This window comes from Pan paniscus, chromosome 1 (genome assembly GCF_029289425.2).
Source record: "Pan paniscus chromosome 1, NHGRI_mPanPan1-v2.0_pri, whole genome shotgun sequence".
NCBI lineage: Eukaryota > Metazoa > Chordata > Mammalia > Primates > Hominidae > Pan > Pan paniscus.
In genome coordinates this window covers 41,529,186-41,546,159 of record NC_073249.2, presented here as the reverse complement: position 1 = coordinate 41,546,159, position 16,974 = coordinate 41,529,186, and the positions used below count along the sequence as shown (strand labels likewise).

At 46.6% G+C, this 16,974-nt stretch overlaps 1 protein-coding gene across 4 annotated transcripts in view; it reads right to left on the bottom strand.

The window, feature by feature from the left end:
- The window catches only part of LOC103783767 (uncharacterized), a 108,640-nt gene extending 92,642 nt beyond the window's left edge, over positions 1-15,998 (bottom strand). Inside the window, exons 1-2 of one of the 4 annotated variants that reach the window (XR_004667917.3) lie at positions 15,564-15,998; positions 14,462-14,559 (exon numbers count right to left, since the gene is read on the bottom strand). The gene's annotated coding sequence lies outside the window, so the exon portion shown is untranslated. The remainder of the gene's footprint in view (positions 1-14,461; positions 14,560-15,563) is intronic. The other 3 variants (XR_008624542.2, XR_004667918.3, XR_004667919.3) reach the window with 3 other exon arrangements.
- Between the last annotated feature and the right edge of the window lie 976 nt (positions 15,999-16,974).

Sequence of the window (16,974 nt, the reverse complement as noted above, 5' to 3'; positions counted from 1 at the left end):
TGAGAAGACAGGGAAGGTGACCTTTGCTCCTAAACCTGGCTGAGGTTTTCCTGATCTTTCTCCCTAGCTCCTCTGCAGCAGGAAACACCAGGCATGGGTGAGCAGCTGCAGACAAGCCTAGGATCACGCTGTCAGAAGCTGACTCTGGCTGCTCTTTAAAAAGAGCCCTCTCACCACATCTGTCTCCATAGAGATGGCCTCTGGGGAAGTGGCTGGAACCCACTGTCTACACTAAGAGCAGAGAAATCCTTCCAGGACAATGTTTCTCAAATTTTCTGGACCCTGATTCATAGTAGGAAATCAATGTTATGCAGTAGCCCAGCACAGGCATATACGTGCACTTATCTATATGTATCACTCTCTCTCTATACATAACTGAAACAAAGTTTCATGAAATAATACTCATCTTTACTACGTACTACGCAATCTAATATTTTCTATTCTATATATATTTTAAAGGCTGGTCTCAACCCGCTAAATTGATCTCACCCATTATGGCCTCTGGACCTGCAGTTTGAACATTACTCTGCAGGAAATGGAAGAGGCTCTTCTCCTTGAAAGAACTTTTAAAATTCCCTCACAGACTAACCTCCCTACTCCTACTAAGCCAATGAGTGAGGTGAGAAAATTGGAACCTCAGTTGCCCAGTCCTTTCTCTGCAATATGCATAAGCCGTGGCTGCCTCAGAGAGCTCCGGTCTGCCCCACCTCTCTCAAGGTGCAGGAGCTCCCCCCACACCCGCAATGATGCCTCTTGGTACTGGCCTAGCACCTAAGCACAAGCCAGTGCAAGGCTGATTGTCACCATCATTCACTGGGATCAAGCATTGCCTCACCACCCCTCAACCTCACCCTCCACTAAAGGAATTTACCTATAACACACAAAGGCAGAAATGCCAACACTGTGCTGCCCACATTGGCTTTTTTCCCCTCCAAAGAGCCTATCTGTATATCAGATGTGCTACAAAAGCCTGGAGGATGGGAAGTTTTTCATCTTTTTTTTTTTTTTTTTTTTCTGAGATGGAGTCTCGCTCTGTCACCTAGGCTGGAGTGCAGTGGCGCGATCTTGGCTCACTGCAACCTCCGCCTCCCAGGTTCAAGTGATTCTCCTGCCTCAGCCTCCCGAGTAGCTGGGACTATAGGCACGCTCTGCTAATTTTTTTATTTTTATGTTTTTTAGTAGAGACGGGGTTTCACTATGTTGGCCAAGACGGTCTTGATCTCTTGACTTCGTGATCCGTCCGCCTCAGCCTCCCAAAGTGCTGGGATTACAGGCATGAGCCACCATGCCCGGTCTGTTTTTGTTTTTTTAACTGATGGTACAGAGACACATTTTATGGGAATCTTTTTAATGTCAGGGAAAAAAAAAATCCAACCTTAAACCTCCCTCAGCCCAGTCTTCCTGCTTTTCCAAGAGGCCTGCGAAATACCTCCTCCTCCAGACAGCCCTCCCTGATGGATGAGGACAGCTAAGGAATTCTACAAACCCTATGCCATGGTAATATAAAACTCTAATGACTCCTTTCCACACTCACCATTCCCACAAATGTAACACGCTGCCTCTCTGAATCCATCATTATGGCCTGGGTGGGTATCTAAGTTGGAAATCATGTTACAGAAAAAAACTTAGCATAAGCATTCAATATTTTGAATCAGTAAGTTGTAAAGGTTATTTTTTTTTTATTTTTTCCAAGTAATAGAACAGGTATTTTTGTCACCTGCTAAGTGGAGCAAACGCTGGACCTCTCCATTTGTGTCAGTGTGCAGACTCCCATTCCCCACTGCTTTCCCAAGCTCCTTGGGACCACTGTCATGCTTGCTGCTTATCAGCGCCCTCCAAACCCAGAATGCCCACTCAGTGCACTTGGGCAAGTCCCAAAGACTCCAGGAGAAAAAGCATCTTATCACCACCATAAGAGCGCAGTGAGCATTTGATGGCTCACCAGCCTATAGCAGGTTTTTTTTTTGTTTTTGTTGTTGTTGTTGTTGTTTTGTTTTTGAGACGTAGTTTCGCTCTTTTTTGCCCAGGCTAGAGTGCAATGGTGCAATCTCGGCTCACTGCAACCTCCGCCTCCTGGGTTTAAGCAATTCTCCTGCCTCAGCCTCCCGAGTAGCTGGGATTACAGGCACACGCCACCGCATCCAGCTAATTTTGTATTTTTAGTAGAGACAGAGTTTCACCATGTTGGCCAGGCTGGTCTTGAACTCCTGACCTCAGATGATCCACCCACTTTGGCCTCCCAAAGTGCTGGGATTACAGGTGTGAGCCACCGCACCTGGCCCCTATAACAGGTTTTTATAACTTGGGATCTGTGAATCCTCTGATGGTGTATGCCAAATTGGGGCTCTTATTATTTTTTTCTCCTGGAGAGACTATAGCTTCCATGCAATTTCTAATATGAACTGGCAGGAAAATAAGTTGAGAGCCACCAAAACCAAATTCTTAGAAAGTTGATCGAGGGCCTCCCAAGACTGCCTCTACCTCTCCAATACACAGCCCTTCCTCTGCCACTTACACTTTCTCTGAACATCCCAACCTCCTTCTGCCAACAAGCCATTTCCTCCTTCAGTTTTGTGGTGGTCTGGCATGAACTTTCAGGTGAAGTCCTCTCATCCTTGAACACTTACTTATTAACAAACACCTATTTACTGAGCACTTGATGGGGCCAAGCATCATGCTAGGCTCTGAGGATACAGCCATAAACAAGATGGATGAGATCTTCCTTGTTTCCAGAGACATCCTCCAGCTCCCAACCCCATTTAAGGCTAATACAACACTTTCTTACATTTCATTTGTGTCACATTTACACACTATTTTAGGTGAAGGTATCTGTCTACCTCACTTATTCCTTCTCCATCCCCACCCCACTCCATCCAAAAAGAGAAACAGACACAGAATCTTTCACAGAGGCCATCCTAAGCAAATGCACATCAATCCACGAATGCTGACGGGCTCACCAGTGGTCCAAGCAGCAAGACTAGCATACCAGGGCAAGCCTGACTCAGCAACGCAGGGTCCAGGGGACCTTGGGAGATGTCTCTGTTGCAGCAAAGAGAGCATGGGGCCTCTGTTCCTCAGCCACAGCCTGCAGTTCTCATTCCAGCTGCTGATCTTTCAAATTGTGCATGCAGTCAGGGAAGTTAGAAAAACAATGCCCAAGTAGATGTGTCTGGCTGACCTACCTCCTGGACTATCCAGGTGGAGGAGAAGCATACATCTCAGATATCTGCACCAATACTTTCAGCATGTAAACTGATGGAAGACATCAAACAATGCATCAAAGACATATACCCCTCTCATGAAGAAGAGAGCTGGCTGCTCTAGATACCATGGCCATCTCTTCTAGCAATCTCTGCCAGCTCATTTCCAGAGCATCTGAACACAACCATCTACTTCCTAAATCACAACATGGCAGTGACTAGAGCTGCCACCATCCCTTTCTACCTGTCAGATGCAGAAGGATGCACAGCCAACAGTAACAGGACCACAGAGCTGTTTCCCTAATATCACAAAAGCTTTCAATACTGTTAACGAAATGGCTCTAGCAGCCACCAAAGAAATCTGCTACTGGACTTTGTTGTCCAAGAAGTATGACCTTATGGTACTGAGGTCAGAGAACAGGACACTCCTCAGCACTATTCAGTCAACAAATATTAGTGAAACACAGCACTGTCAGGTACTATAAACAACAGAAAAGACAAGACTCAACCTTTATGTCAATCAAAGGTTGTTAGGGAAGCAAGGTTACTATAGAAGAAACAATCAGAGCAATCATCTCTAATGTGGCATGTATAAGCAGATCCACTAGGATGAAGAAGAAAATATTACAATGTTTATACTTTACCAAAATACAAAAAATTAAATTTTACTATTATTTAATATAGGAATTGACACGGACACACTCCTTCAATTTGTGTGTTGGGTGGTTGCTGTATTTAAGGTACCAGAGGAATCCTTGTGTCTGAGTAGGAGATCCAGATGCAGAAGGGTAGACAGCGACACCCCCAGTTGCCTGTTGATTTAGTACAGTTTACATCTGCCCAGTGAAGCAAAGTTAAAGACACCATCTTCAATACAATAAAAAACAGTCCTTTGTAATAAGACGGTGAGACCCGAACGTCATCTGACCACATTGTCACTAATTATCTCGTGGTAAAAATATCTAAAAGAGTTGCTCAGCTTAGAGAAGAATCAGGCCAGGTACGGTGACTCACACCTGTAGTCCCAGTGCTTTGGGAGGCCCAAAACAGAAGGATCTCTTGAGACCAGGAGTTCAAGACCAGCCTGAGAAACACAGCAAGACCCCCGTCTCCACAGAAATTTAAAAATCAGCCGGGCATCATGGAGCACATTTGTAGTTCTCACTACTAGGGTGGCTGAGGATTGCTTGAGCCCAGGAGTTTAAGGCTGCAGTGAGCTATGATTGTGCCACTGCACTCTAGCCTGTGCAACAGAGTAAAACTCTGTCTCAAAAAAAAAAAAAAAAGAGGAATTATACTTTTTTTAAACCAGAAAACAAGAGTTCTAAAATGTGCTGACCTCTTCTGTAATGAGTGCCAGTAAGTAGAATGCTACTTAATGGGTATTTTTAAACAAACAAACAAATACTCTGTATCTTTATGGTGAAAGTAGAATTTTTTTAATGGGTAAGAAAGCCATTGTTCTTTTAAAACAGGCACTTGGAAATCATTTCTACCATTATGTGATAATGTTGCCAATTTCAATGTAAGGATGTCATCTCTAAAATCTCATTATCTGCACACACTCAAAACAGAACATCAAAACTTGTTTTAAAATCTCCCAAAATGAAGTATTTCAGGGGTCTTGAACCCATTTATTAAATTCAACATATAAAAGTATTAAATTTTGCAATGAGTTTGTAAGAACAACTGATTGATATCAAGACTGACTGAAATATATTAGCTGGATTTCAACAAAAACCTTTGCAGAAAACAGTGGATGTGACTAAAAAACAAGTTATCAAGATTTCGTAAGTAAAATCCAGGATGCATTTCTGCCATGGGCATCTGCATATCATTGTGAGGTCTCTTTTGAAATATCCTGACTCAAAACAGAACTTCTAGCTGCAAATGACACCAAGCTATTCTGAAATAATAAATTATGCTCAATTGCAATGTTCTTAGTGAAAAAGAATCATTCTTAATAGATAATTTCACTTAATTCTTCAACAAATATCCATCTCTTATATACACATGTTAGGCACTGTTCCATGCTCTGAGATATAGCAGGGGACAAAACTCACAAAAATCCCTTCTCTCATGGAGCACGTATTCCAGTGGGGAGAGAGAGAAAATATACTAATATAAATAAATAGTACGCCAACTGGTGAAAAAAACACTACATGAAAGGGATGCAAGGAAGGCTAGAGAATGCTGGGGGCTTGGGGGACCCTCTGAGAAGGTAACATCTGAGCACAGACCCAAAGGAAGTAAGAGATTTAACCACAGGGCTATCTGGGGAAAAGCATTCCAAACAGAGGGAACTGGAGGTACAAAGGCCCTAAAACAGGAAATGCCTAGTATACCTAAATAACAGCAGGAGGCCAGTGATGCTGGAGCAAAGTGCAAGTTGAAAAGAGTAACAAGAGATAGATACAGAAGTAACGTAATAAAGCCGGGTAAGGTCGTATGGACCTGTATTGTGCAAGATGGCAGCCACTAGCCATGTAAGGCTATGGAGTACATGAAATGCAACTAGTTCACATGGAGATGTGCTTTGACTATTAGTACAACAAACAAACAAAACAAAAGCAACGTAACATATCTCAGAAGTGAAAATACTGTTAACATACTGGGCTAAATAAAATACATTATCAAAATTAACTTCGAGTGGTTCATTTTCCATTCATTTTTCCTTTATCAAAAACTTTTAAATTACATACGTGACCCTCATGTGTAGCTCACATTATATTTCTATTGGGCAGTGATGAGATAAGCTATGAGGTCTTATGGACCACAGTAAGGGTGATTGCTTTTACTGAGAGAGAAGAAAAGCCACTGCAGGGTTTGGGCACAGCAGAGCATGATGTGACTTAACATTTCACGGATTGTTTTGGCTGCAGGGAGGACTACAGCCTCTAAGGGGCAATAAAGAAGCAGGTGAGAGCGGATGGTGGCTTGGACCAAGGTGGTGGCAGCGGAAGTAGTTCTGATAGATGAGATTTTGGATATATTTTACAGGTAGAGTCAACAAGACTTACTGACGAACTGGATGAAGGACAGATGAGAAAGAGGGAAATCAAGCATGACCAGAGGTGTTTTCGATAAGCAACTGGAAGAACAGCATTCCCATAAATGGGATGGGGAGACTGCAGGAAGAACGTACTGGGGAGGGAAACCAGGAGTTCCATTTTGGACACGTTTAGTGAAATATCTGTTAATATCAAAGCTGAAATACTAAACAGGCAGATGGAGACACAGGTCTACAGTTCAGAAGAGAGTTTGGGCTGCAGACAAATGATTAAGGGTCATCAGCATATAGACTTTTTAACTTTCCATTATAGAAAATTTCTGGGCTGGGCGCGGTGGCTCACGCCTGTAATCCCAGCACTCTGGGAGGCCAAGGTGGGTGGATCACGAGGTCAGGAGATCGAGACCATCCTGGCTAACACGGTGAAACTCCGTCTCTATTAAAAATACAAAAAAATTAGCTGGGCGTGGTGGCAGGCACCTGTAGTCCCAGCTACTCGGGAGGCTGAGGCAGGAGAATGGCGTGAACCCGGGAGGCGGAGCCTGCAGTGAGCCAAGATTGTGCCACCGCACTCCAGCCTGGGCGACAGAACGAGACTCCTCAAAAAAAAAAAAAAAAAAAAAAGAAAGAAAGACAATTTCTAACATAAGTAAAATGAGAGAGAACCGTATAATAAACCCCCAGGTACCCATCACCCAGCTTCAACAATGATCAGCTCATGGTCAATCTTATTGATCTCCCAGGATTACACTGAAGCAAACTCTGGAGATCACTCATATAGATGGTATTAAAAGCCATGCAACAGGAGAGGATCACAGACAGAATGAGAGAAGATAGAGAGGAGGTGCCCAGGGCCTTTAATGTTTAGAGGTCAGGGAGATGAGAAGCTGAGAAGGAATGGCCAATTAGGCAGATGGAAAGCCAGAAATACACACCCTGGAAGCCAAGTGAAGAAACAGCGTCAAGGAAAAGGGTATGATCAGCGGTGCCAAACTGAAGAGCTCCTGTGAGGAAGATGAAGAAGTGACCACTAGAGTCAGGATCATGGGAGTTACCATGGACCTTGCCAGGAGCACTTTCATCAGAGTGGTGTGAGTCAAGAGAGGATGTGAACACAGCAAGGACTGAAAATATGGAGGGACAGATGATGGGGCAGTAGCTGGGAGAGGTGACCAAAGAAGACTTTTTGAAGATGAGAAAGCCTTTGGAAACGATCGAGCAGAGGGAAAAAGTGGTGATGCAAGGAGGAGGGGACAGGCTGGGGCAATGTCGAATATGTGAGAGGAACTGAAATTTAGGGCAAAGTAGAAGGCTGCCCTTGGACAGAACCATGAAGAGTTCATTTAGGAAGAAGGTAGGGAATACAATATATCCTAGCCATTTGAAGTCTTTTGTTTTGTGTTTTATAATACTATAATGTATTTTAGCACAGCACTACTTTTTATAAATTATAAATACACACACAAACAAGGGGAATTGCTCAGAAGTTTTAACTGATATGGGCACACAATCAAAACGATTAAAGACCACTTAACTGAAAGAAAACAAAACATATCATCAGAGGCTGAACATGTAGCCTTCAGTGACAAGGAGATATGTATCATAAGGATACTAGGTTTTATATCTGAAAATATACTTTTATTAACTAAGATTTTTTTAAAGGCTCAGACACTATAATCCAGTAACTACAATACAGTTGCATTTGAACTGAAAATGCAAAAATATAAGAAGAATCATGGACCATTCTCAAAATCAGAGCATCACAGGAGTCAGAGTCTGATTATTTACTTACATAAAGAAATGTAAATCAGTTAAAAGTTTTATCAGCAAGACAGGCCTGAATTGTATCATCATATTTAGCTACTGAGGCAGACTGGCTAACCAATACACAACGAACAGCAAATCAAGAAAGTGGGCCTGTCATCTGAAAGGCTGGCAGGTAGCCTAATTGGAACAGGCAAAAGCCCCAAACCAACCTGAAGTCCACAAAGCCACAGAAACATCCAATTTGCTCAAACATATTAGCAACACTTGGCTTTTGCCAAGCCCTGTAACAATTCAGAGCCCCCCTCTTTAAACGTGTTCATTTAGCCTCTCCACAATCCACCAATTCAGGAAGCTCTCCATTTTAACTTTCAGAGCTATCCACACTCAAGCCCAAAAATGTTACATGGATACACACAAGGCCCAAGCAGCACCACAGTTAGAATGCCGGGTCGTGTGGCTATGAGACACAGGCCTGCCACAGAAGCCATGCCTGGCTTCTTGAACATTCTAGGTGCACCTTTGTCAACCACATAAAATGACAGCATGAGAGCATGAACACCAAGCTATAAAACGTGGCAGGTCTGCCTGCACAGAAGTGACGGTTGTGGTCACACTGCTCAGCTGGGGTGAACGCACGGGGAAAACTGCCAAGCAGCAGCTCTCCTGTGGTCAAACTGTAAGCTCCAGGAGTTGGGCCCTGTCTGTCCTTTTCACAGGTGTAGGCCCAGTGTCCAGTACAGCTCCTGAAACAGAGCAGGCTCCCAAGAAATATCTACTGAAGGAAGGGAAAAATGACTAGCTACATTAAACCATAAAGGCAAGAGGGATCACGAAAAAATGCTCAAAATCATAAAAATCATCTAACAAAACTCAGGAAGCTGTTGATGGCAGCTGACTGGGAAGAATCGTGGGTAGCTAAGTAAATCTAAAAGGTAGAATTGCAAAACATAAATTCTTTTAAGAATGACCATAATCTTTATTAACAGAGCCTTGAAGATTTGTTATCAACTAAATGAAACATGAGGATCTTGTTTGGAGCCTGACTCAAACCAACCGGCTGTTTTCAAAAAAAAAAAAAAAAAAAAAGAAAGAAAGAAATTGAGACATCGAAGGAAATTTAAACACCATTTGGATATTTGGATGACAGGAGATATTTAGGGATGACTGTGCTTTTTCAAGGTGTAATAATACCACTAGGGTTATGTTTTTAAAAGGTATTATCATTTAGAGACACATTAAAAAGTATTTATAGATAAAATAATACAGGATCTAGGTCTTGCTGTAAAATAATCCAAGAAGGGAGTAAGAAAAAGGTGGGTGAAGGTATAAAAGAAATGAGAAAAGCCATGTGTTGATTACAAGTCGAAAAACTGGGGGATGGGAACATTGAGGTGTATTACGCTAACTCTGTGTACCTGTGAAAATTTCCATTGACAAATTTGAAAAAAAAAAAAAAAAAGACTAACCATAAGGTCAAACCATAGTTAATTTCCTTGCATTTGCCGCACTGTTGGAAAATAACTGAGAGGCATTTTTAGTCATACATGGACACAGTGGTTTCTGAGGAGACCAGCAGAACAGAGCTGAGAGTCCCATCTTTTCTTTATCCCTGCCATCATGTTCATCTGAGACTCACTTGTGTCATTTCTGCTTTCATCCTAGGCCTGAAGAGGTCTCCATGTTTCCTCTCACAATGGCTCCTACTCTCCTTCCACTCTTCCCTTCTCTGCTGCTGGTTAGTTCTTCACAATTCTGGTGGCCCTCTGCTTTACCCAATGATCCTGACTACCTCTAACCCACCTTTGTAGCCAGGTCATATTCCTTCCTTCTCATGGCCCTAATGCCAATGGATTCTATCATGCCCACACAGCTTTAACCCTTCTCTTTTCCTTAAAGGCAGTCACTTAAAGGCACTCATCGTCATATATCCAAGTATGTCCATCTTCCCCCAAATTTGTCACACTTGCTGCGTTAAGCACCTCTCTTCCTCCACTTACCCACTCAGATTCCTCCTGCACATTTCCAGGACAGATCAAACAAGGATGGGTCAACCAATAAATATCTGAGGCCTATTGTGTGCCAAGCTCTGTACTCAGCACTGGGGTGACAGCAAAGGACAAGACAGATACAGACATGCTCTCTTGAAGCATGTGATCCAGTGCAGATGGAATTAAAATTGGTTCAGCTGCCCATAAACCTTCCAGATCAAACTGCGAATCTTTTATTTACCTCTTATCCTGAGAACTTCACACAGTGCCTGCCATATAATAGATCTTTAATAAATATCTGATAAATGATATTTATTTATCCAAGTCAGTGCAGTTGTCTCAACATAAGTTTAAGACCATATAGTATGGGGTCACCCTAAACCCTACAAATGAAAAGATATTTAAGAGAGAATGTTTTCTTTATAACAGCCTCTGGGGAAACTGTGTCGGGGAGGTATGAAGGAATGCTCCTAGAGTCAGAGTTACCATTACCAGCTAAAAGCAGCTCTAGGTGTGCTCGACTTCTGTCTTCTTTGCTATTATGGATTGTCTGCTCCCTCCTCCTGCTGCTGGCCTCCTCCCTATCAAGTGCAACGAGAATCAACCTCAGTCACCTCCGTTCCCCCTGCTACTTCCAGCATGTGGTTTCCTCCTGCTACCGACGTGTCTCACTTCCTATCTGAGCAGAACTGCCCCAACTGCTGGGCTGCTGCTGTTCTGCAGCAGCGAGAACTTTAGCCCTGTTCCTAGCTAGGAGTTTCAGCAAGACTCTGGCTTGAGGACCAGGTCAAAAAGGTGGAAACTAGGACACAGAAGGACTCCATAAAGGTTGGCTGCAGGAATAATGAATGCTGATTCCAGTCCCAAGCCAACACAGACACATGTCCCACAAACGCCAAGCCCAGGGCCTTATTCTGACAGAGTGGATGAGTGCCAGGTTCAGACAAACATGCCAGGCTGGGTTGCAGGCTCTCTCTGTGGCGGCATCTCCAGGACCTTTGCACTAAAGGTGCCAGTGAGATCAGAAACAAGAGATATCAGGGGAAAGATCCTACAGGACAGGCAGAACCAATGAGCCTCCCTTCTCCTCACTCAACACTGGGCTTGGGTCAGTCCAGTATATCCTTGACCCAACACTTGGGTCAGTCCAGTATATCCTCTGCACTGCCCAGGGAAATCAGAATGAGAGGGACAGTAGCTTGTCAAACCCAGTACTGCTGAGGAACTCAGGCCTCCAGGCTCCAGGGAAAAGGCTGAAAATGAAAGAGCTTTCCTAGATACAGAGTGACTATTTTTGAGCTGACTCTAATAATCTACTATTTCAACTACCAGATCATCCTCTCATGGGATCACAAAGACAGGCCCAACGCAGAATCTTTAAGAACCCTAGAAATCTGAAATAGCCATCGTAAGCATCCTCAGTAAAAGGCCAAGCACTTTTCTGGTAGTCTACAGCAGGGGTTGACAAGTTTTTATCTTTTATCCTAAAGGGCAAGATAGTAAATATTTTAGGCTTATGGGGCATACAGGCTCCCTTGCAGTTACTCAACTATGCCCTTGTAGCATGAAACCAGCCTCAGACAATACACAAACAACGGGCGTGTCTCTGTTCCAGTGAAACTTTATTTACAAAAACAGGAATCCGGCCCACGGGCCACAGTTTGCAACCCCTGGTCATTGGGAGAACCTGCTCTTCCAGTATTTCCATGCTCCAAAGAGGAACAGAGGCTCCCATCCACCTGGAGGGCTCCTATCCACACTGAAGACAGGGACCCACTCTGGGGACTAGGCCTCCATCCCTACTAGTCCCTCCCACAAGGTACTAAGAAATCTAGGCTACTTGTTCAAAAAGCCTGGTCTGCATCAGAAACCTGGGCAAAGGTGGAAAAAGCTTTCCAGACATCAAATCAGAGGGCTTCAGAACTGGAAGAAGCTAGATCCCTAAGACTAGACACTTAGGCCTGGAAAAGGAAGTCATGTGTCCAAGATCACGTAGCTAGCAAAAGTCTCCTGACTCTGTCCAGTGCTCTTACTCCTCCAGGGTGATAAACAGCATGCTAGAAGAGGCCAAAGACTTGTGGCACATTTCTACAGCACATCCCCGAGCTATAAGCAAATGGTACAAGACCTTGGGGGAAATAAGTGCATGCGTGTGTGTGTGTGTGTGTGTGTGTGTGTGTGTGTGTGTGTGTGTTTCCAGGTATACCTGGACATAGTTACTAGGGAGAGGAAAACTTAAACAAAAATCTTAACTTTAAAAAGGGATATGGTTTGGTAGAAGATGTGGGTTTTTGTTAGCAGAAATGTCCAGGGTCTGGGCAAGCCCTGGGATAATAAACCAGTACAAGGCATACAGCCTCACTCAATTCCAGGTAATGCCCCAGGCCCTAGGATCTACCTCTACCCACCTTCAAGCTTCATAATCCAATATCCTTCAAATCTTTTCCCAGAACTGACTTTCATTGCATATTTTACTTGCCTGACCATAAACATTTTTATTTGGATACCCTGCCATCATCTTGAAGGCAACATGTCTAAAAGAAAATCAAACATGACTCCCCAAAACAAGTTTGAACTCTAATGTTTCTATTTCTATAAATCACTAAGGTTCAAAATTTCAGCACTTTCTCTTCCCCACCTCCTGTCCTCAAGCCAGTGTAGCACTCCAAATTATCTCTTCTTCTTCATTTCCACAGGCTCCACCCTAACCTATCACCTCCAATCTGGTATGTTGCTAGTCTCCTGCTGGGGACCCCAGATTCCAGGCTTGCAACAATGCCAGATCTTCCCCCATATACTCATCCTCCTTCCATTCACCACAGTCTCTTCAAGGTCAAGGTCCAGTGCTACTCACCTTCGGCTTCCCAGTTCCCAGAACCTCACCTAATATGGGGGGCACACAATAAATGCTGAATGAATGAATCACGGTTTTCATCACAAGATGAAAGAAAAAACTTAAACAAAAATCTTAACTTCAAAAAGGGATATGGTTTGGTAGTTTTCATCACAAGATAACTGCACAAGAAACCTCAGGCCCTTCCTAGTTCCTACTCCCTCGAACCCAGACTGCTGAACTCTGAAGGCCCACCATCATCTTACCCTGCCCACCTCAGCTCCTACCAGCCCAGAAACAGGCTTTTGGCTCCATCTAGCTCATCAATGCTGGACCCTCCTCATGTGCCAGGCATTCCTGCATCCACATCTCTGCCCACGCTCTGCTCACCCTGCCCTATGATGACGTCCATGCCCTTCCCCCTGCATCTACTCCAACTCCTACGCAACTGCCAACTGCCGAGCTGTTGGGGGAGACAGGGGATGCAGGAAGAGGGGAGATGATAAAGAAGACTGGGGAAAGGGGAGCATGATGAAAACATGCTGGGGTCTCTCTCTGACCCTTGGAAGCATAACCCTCTCAGTGGGTCACAGGCGATTTAGAGAAGGAAGAGCCAGGAGGAGGAGCCAGATTTTTCCACTGAACGAAAGGCATGATTTTCATCACTGCTTCTGTTGCCCCGGTAACCAGGGACAGCCCAGTGGAGAGTACAGTAAAAGAACACCATGTTTATCTTTGCTGTCTGATCTACTTCCCTGTACACCCTTCCCTGACCATCCCCTAGCCCCTAGGCCTGCTCCAAATCTCTTATAATGCCACCACCATCCTTCTAGTTACCCTTGCTCCTCAAAGGCAGAGCTAATTTCTCCCTCTCTTTATCCAACCCTAAGTACCATGTGTTCTTCCACTGCAACATTTTGGGGTTCATCTCGCCATGCCACCTGCCATGCCAGGGGTCCCCCAAAACAAAGAGCTGGTCTCAAAGCACAAGGATGGCATCTGCTCTACCAGACAGGGCAAGTGGGACTAGTGGGGCAGGAAGGTGAGGAAAACTGCCCAGCCAACCGTATTCTCATCCCATACAGCTGGTGTGGAGAGGGACCTGGCTCTCCCAGCCCCCCTCCTATGGCTGAGATCAGGAGAAGGAGCCAGGTTGGGGATCGGGGGAGTAGGTTCACCCACAGGCTTCCACAGATCCTGCCTCCCACACGGACACCGTGTCTGCGTGACCTGAGAGCGGAGACACAGTGCTCGCCCTGGAAGATTATATAAGCGTTATATAACATGGTGGCACCAATAAGCACACAGGAGCAGTTGTCGAGTGCCAGGGACAGGCCAGGGGTGGAACCAAACCCAAGGGGCTGGAGGTTCAGCCCTCCTGCCACCAATGCCAAAGCAGCACCAGGCCCTGGCTGCCTCGGCCCTGTCTATACCTGCTCCTTCCAGCCCAGAGGACACAGAGAGAAACTTGCCAGGCTCTGCGCTCTTCTTCCCACACTGGGCAGCAGGGAGGGGCCGCAAAACCGTCACCACCCTGGGCCATGGCAGCCTCTGCCCATCCGGCCTAAGGCAGCCTAGCTGCCCTTCCTGCAGGGGAGCAGCCATGGGGTCCTCGGCAGGGGAGGGGTGTGGACCAGTAGCCCCCTCCTCTCTGTCCTCCTACCAGAATGTAGGAGCACTTGTTTGGGGAACAAGTGCTGCAACAGCAGCTCCAGGATTGGCTGGGCCAGCCGTTCCTCTGCTCTGTCACTTGCTGTTTCTCTAAAAAACAAAACAAACCGAAAGGGAAAGAAAAAAAAATTAAGCACATTTGACAAATGCCAGATCCCAAATTTTGGTCTACGGTTGCAAAGCTGGAAGGAAGGGGTCCTAAGGAAATTACCCTATTTCCCTACAGCCCCCATCTCCCACCATTCCTGGCCAATTCACCATCTATGAACTTGGGCTGTGAGCCTGAAGATTGCTCCGCAGCCCCTACCTCTGGAGCTGCCTCAGTGGCTGTAGCTCCTTCGGGTAATATTCCCCCTCCCTCTACAGAATGCTCAGAGTCTGCGGCTCCCGGATATACACGCGGGACCAGGCGGCCGGCCTGGGGCAGTTCTGGGCAGTTTGGGCCAGGTCTTCATCAAACTCCTCCACCGTCATCACCACACCCACTTTATTAATTTGGCAGGGGTGGGGGCAGCTGAACAGAGACAGAGCCAAGTGATCTCCCGCAGCACCTGCCCTCTCCTGAGCTATGCCTCTGGCCTTCCCGCCTCCTCCTCCACACGGACCTCCGCGCCCCCTGAAGAAGGGGGGAAAAAGAAATACGCATTAATACCTCGAGCCTTGGCGCACCAGCCCTCGCCCCCTCAACCACCTGTCTCTGCGTTCTCCCCCGCAGCCTTCCTCAACTCTGGGCGCCCCCTCTGCAGCAAAGGGGCACCACGCCCACTGCGGAGAGGAGAAATGCAAGGTGGGGAGCGGACAGGGGCTCACTTGAGGGCCCGGGGGCTGCTCACTCACCCCTGCGCGCAGCTGGCCCTGGCCCCAGAGTCTGGGGCCCGCCCGGAGCTGCTCCAGGCCGCGACCGCTCCCACCCCCGCGGCGAGGCCAGCAGCGCCCCAAGGCCGCGCTGCAGCCGGGGTGGGGCGCGACCGGAGCGCGGCCGGGGCCCTGGGCATCGTCCCCAGGGAGCCCACCCTACCCCGGGACGCTCGGGGACCGCCCTGCAGGCCCGGCCCAAGGTGCCCACTCCCACCTGGCCGAGTCCCGGCTCTTACCTCGGCGGCCTTCCGCCCTCCGGGGGTACTGCGCAAACAGGCTCTCCCCCGGCCCCCGCCTGCCAAGCGCCCCGCTGCAGGCCCGAGATGCGCAGCCGCTACGGACGCCGACTCCGCGGCTGCCGCTTCCCGGGCGTGTGAGCTCAGCCTGCCCGCGCGCCCGCGCTTCCCACGCTCGGCGTCCCGCGCGGCGCCACCCAGCGGCCGCGTCGGGCGCTGCACGCTCGTGTCCGGGAAAATCTGCCGCAGCCGGGCCGGCCAAGTGATTCGGAAATTCCCAGAATTTGACCATGGGCTTGCGGCGGGGCGGGAGACCTGTCAGGCCGTGTGGCCGTCGCTAGACTCGGGGCAGAGCAGCTCCCACCCACCCTGTCTCTGAAGGGGACTCCAGAGTCTTTGCAAGATATTCTGATTTCCCCCCTGTTCCTCTGACCTTGCCTCGCCATATTTCTTCCAGGGCAGTGGAGACTGTGGGGATGCTGGTGACTCCTTGTAAAATGGGGGTGGAGAATCGAGGGGTGGGAAATGGGTGGGAAGCGCTCGAGGCTGGCATCTCAAGGCCTCCATGGGCCCGTCTAGAGATCCGAGGTGTGCACTGAGTCACTTCCCGAGCTTGTTAGAACACACATGCACAGATGCCCCAGCCTACCTGTAAATTCTAATTCGGAAATTTCAACTGCTCTTTTTAACCTTTTCTTGTGCCTACACCCTTCTGAGAATTGCAGAAGAGCTATGGACCCTCTCTTCAAAAAAATGCACATGCATACAGAAATATAATTTTGCACAATATTTCAGGGAATTCTGAAACTCCTCAAAGCTCCGTGGATCCCAGCTTAATATCTCACTTTGTGCAGATACCCTAAGCAGAAAGAGCGAGCTGGTGATTACCTGAATACGCTGCCATCTTATCTCATGCTTTTTCCTCCTTCAGGGATATCTCCACTGGACGCCCAATCTCACATTTCCGCCTGTAGAAATTCCACCTGTCCTTTAAGGCCAACTCGAAAACCTCTTCCTCTCTGATTTTCCCAATCAGCAATGTCATTTATGACCTCAGTTTTCTGAGAGTATGTCTTTTATGGCTGTTAACATGTTATAAATACACCTGTATTTATTTCTGTGGTTGGTTTCCTTATCTCCTTCTAGATAGCAAAACTGTTTTAAGATCAGTTTCTCCCTCTGCAACTACTAAGGGCCTTACATGGTATGCCTTCGACAAACAGTTCTTAAGTAATCAGAGAGATTGGATTGAGAGAATAGGAGGCCCAGGGAGACGAATGCCTTTGCTCTACCTGCACCTTTCCTCCCTTCCTGATGCTCCACCACACGGACCTCTAGGCGTCTGGAAAACAGAATCCTCAAGTTGATAGGTTTATCTCATTCATTCCTGCTCCTCCAGGCAAGGCAGCCA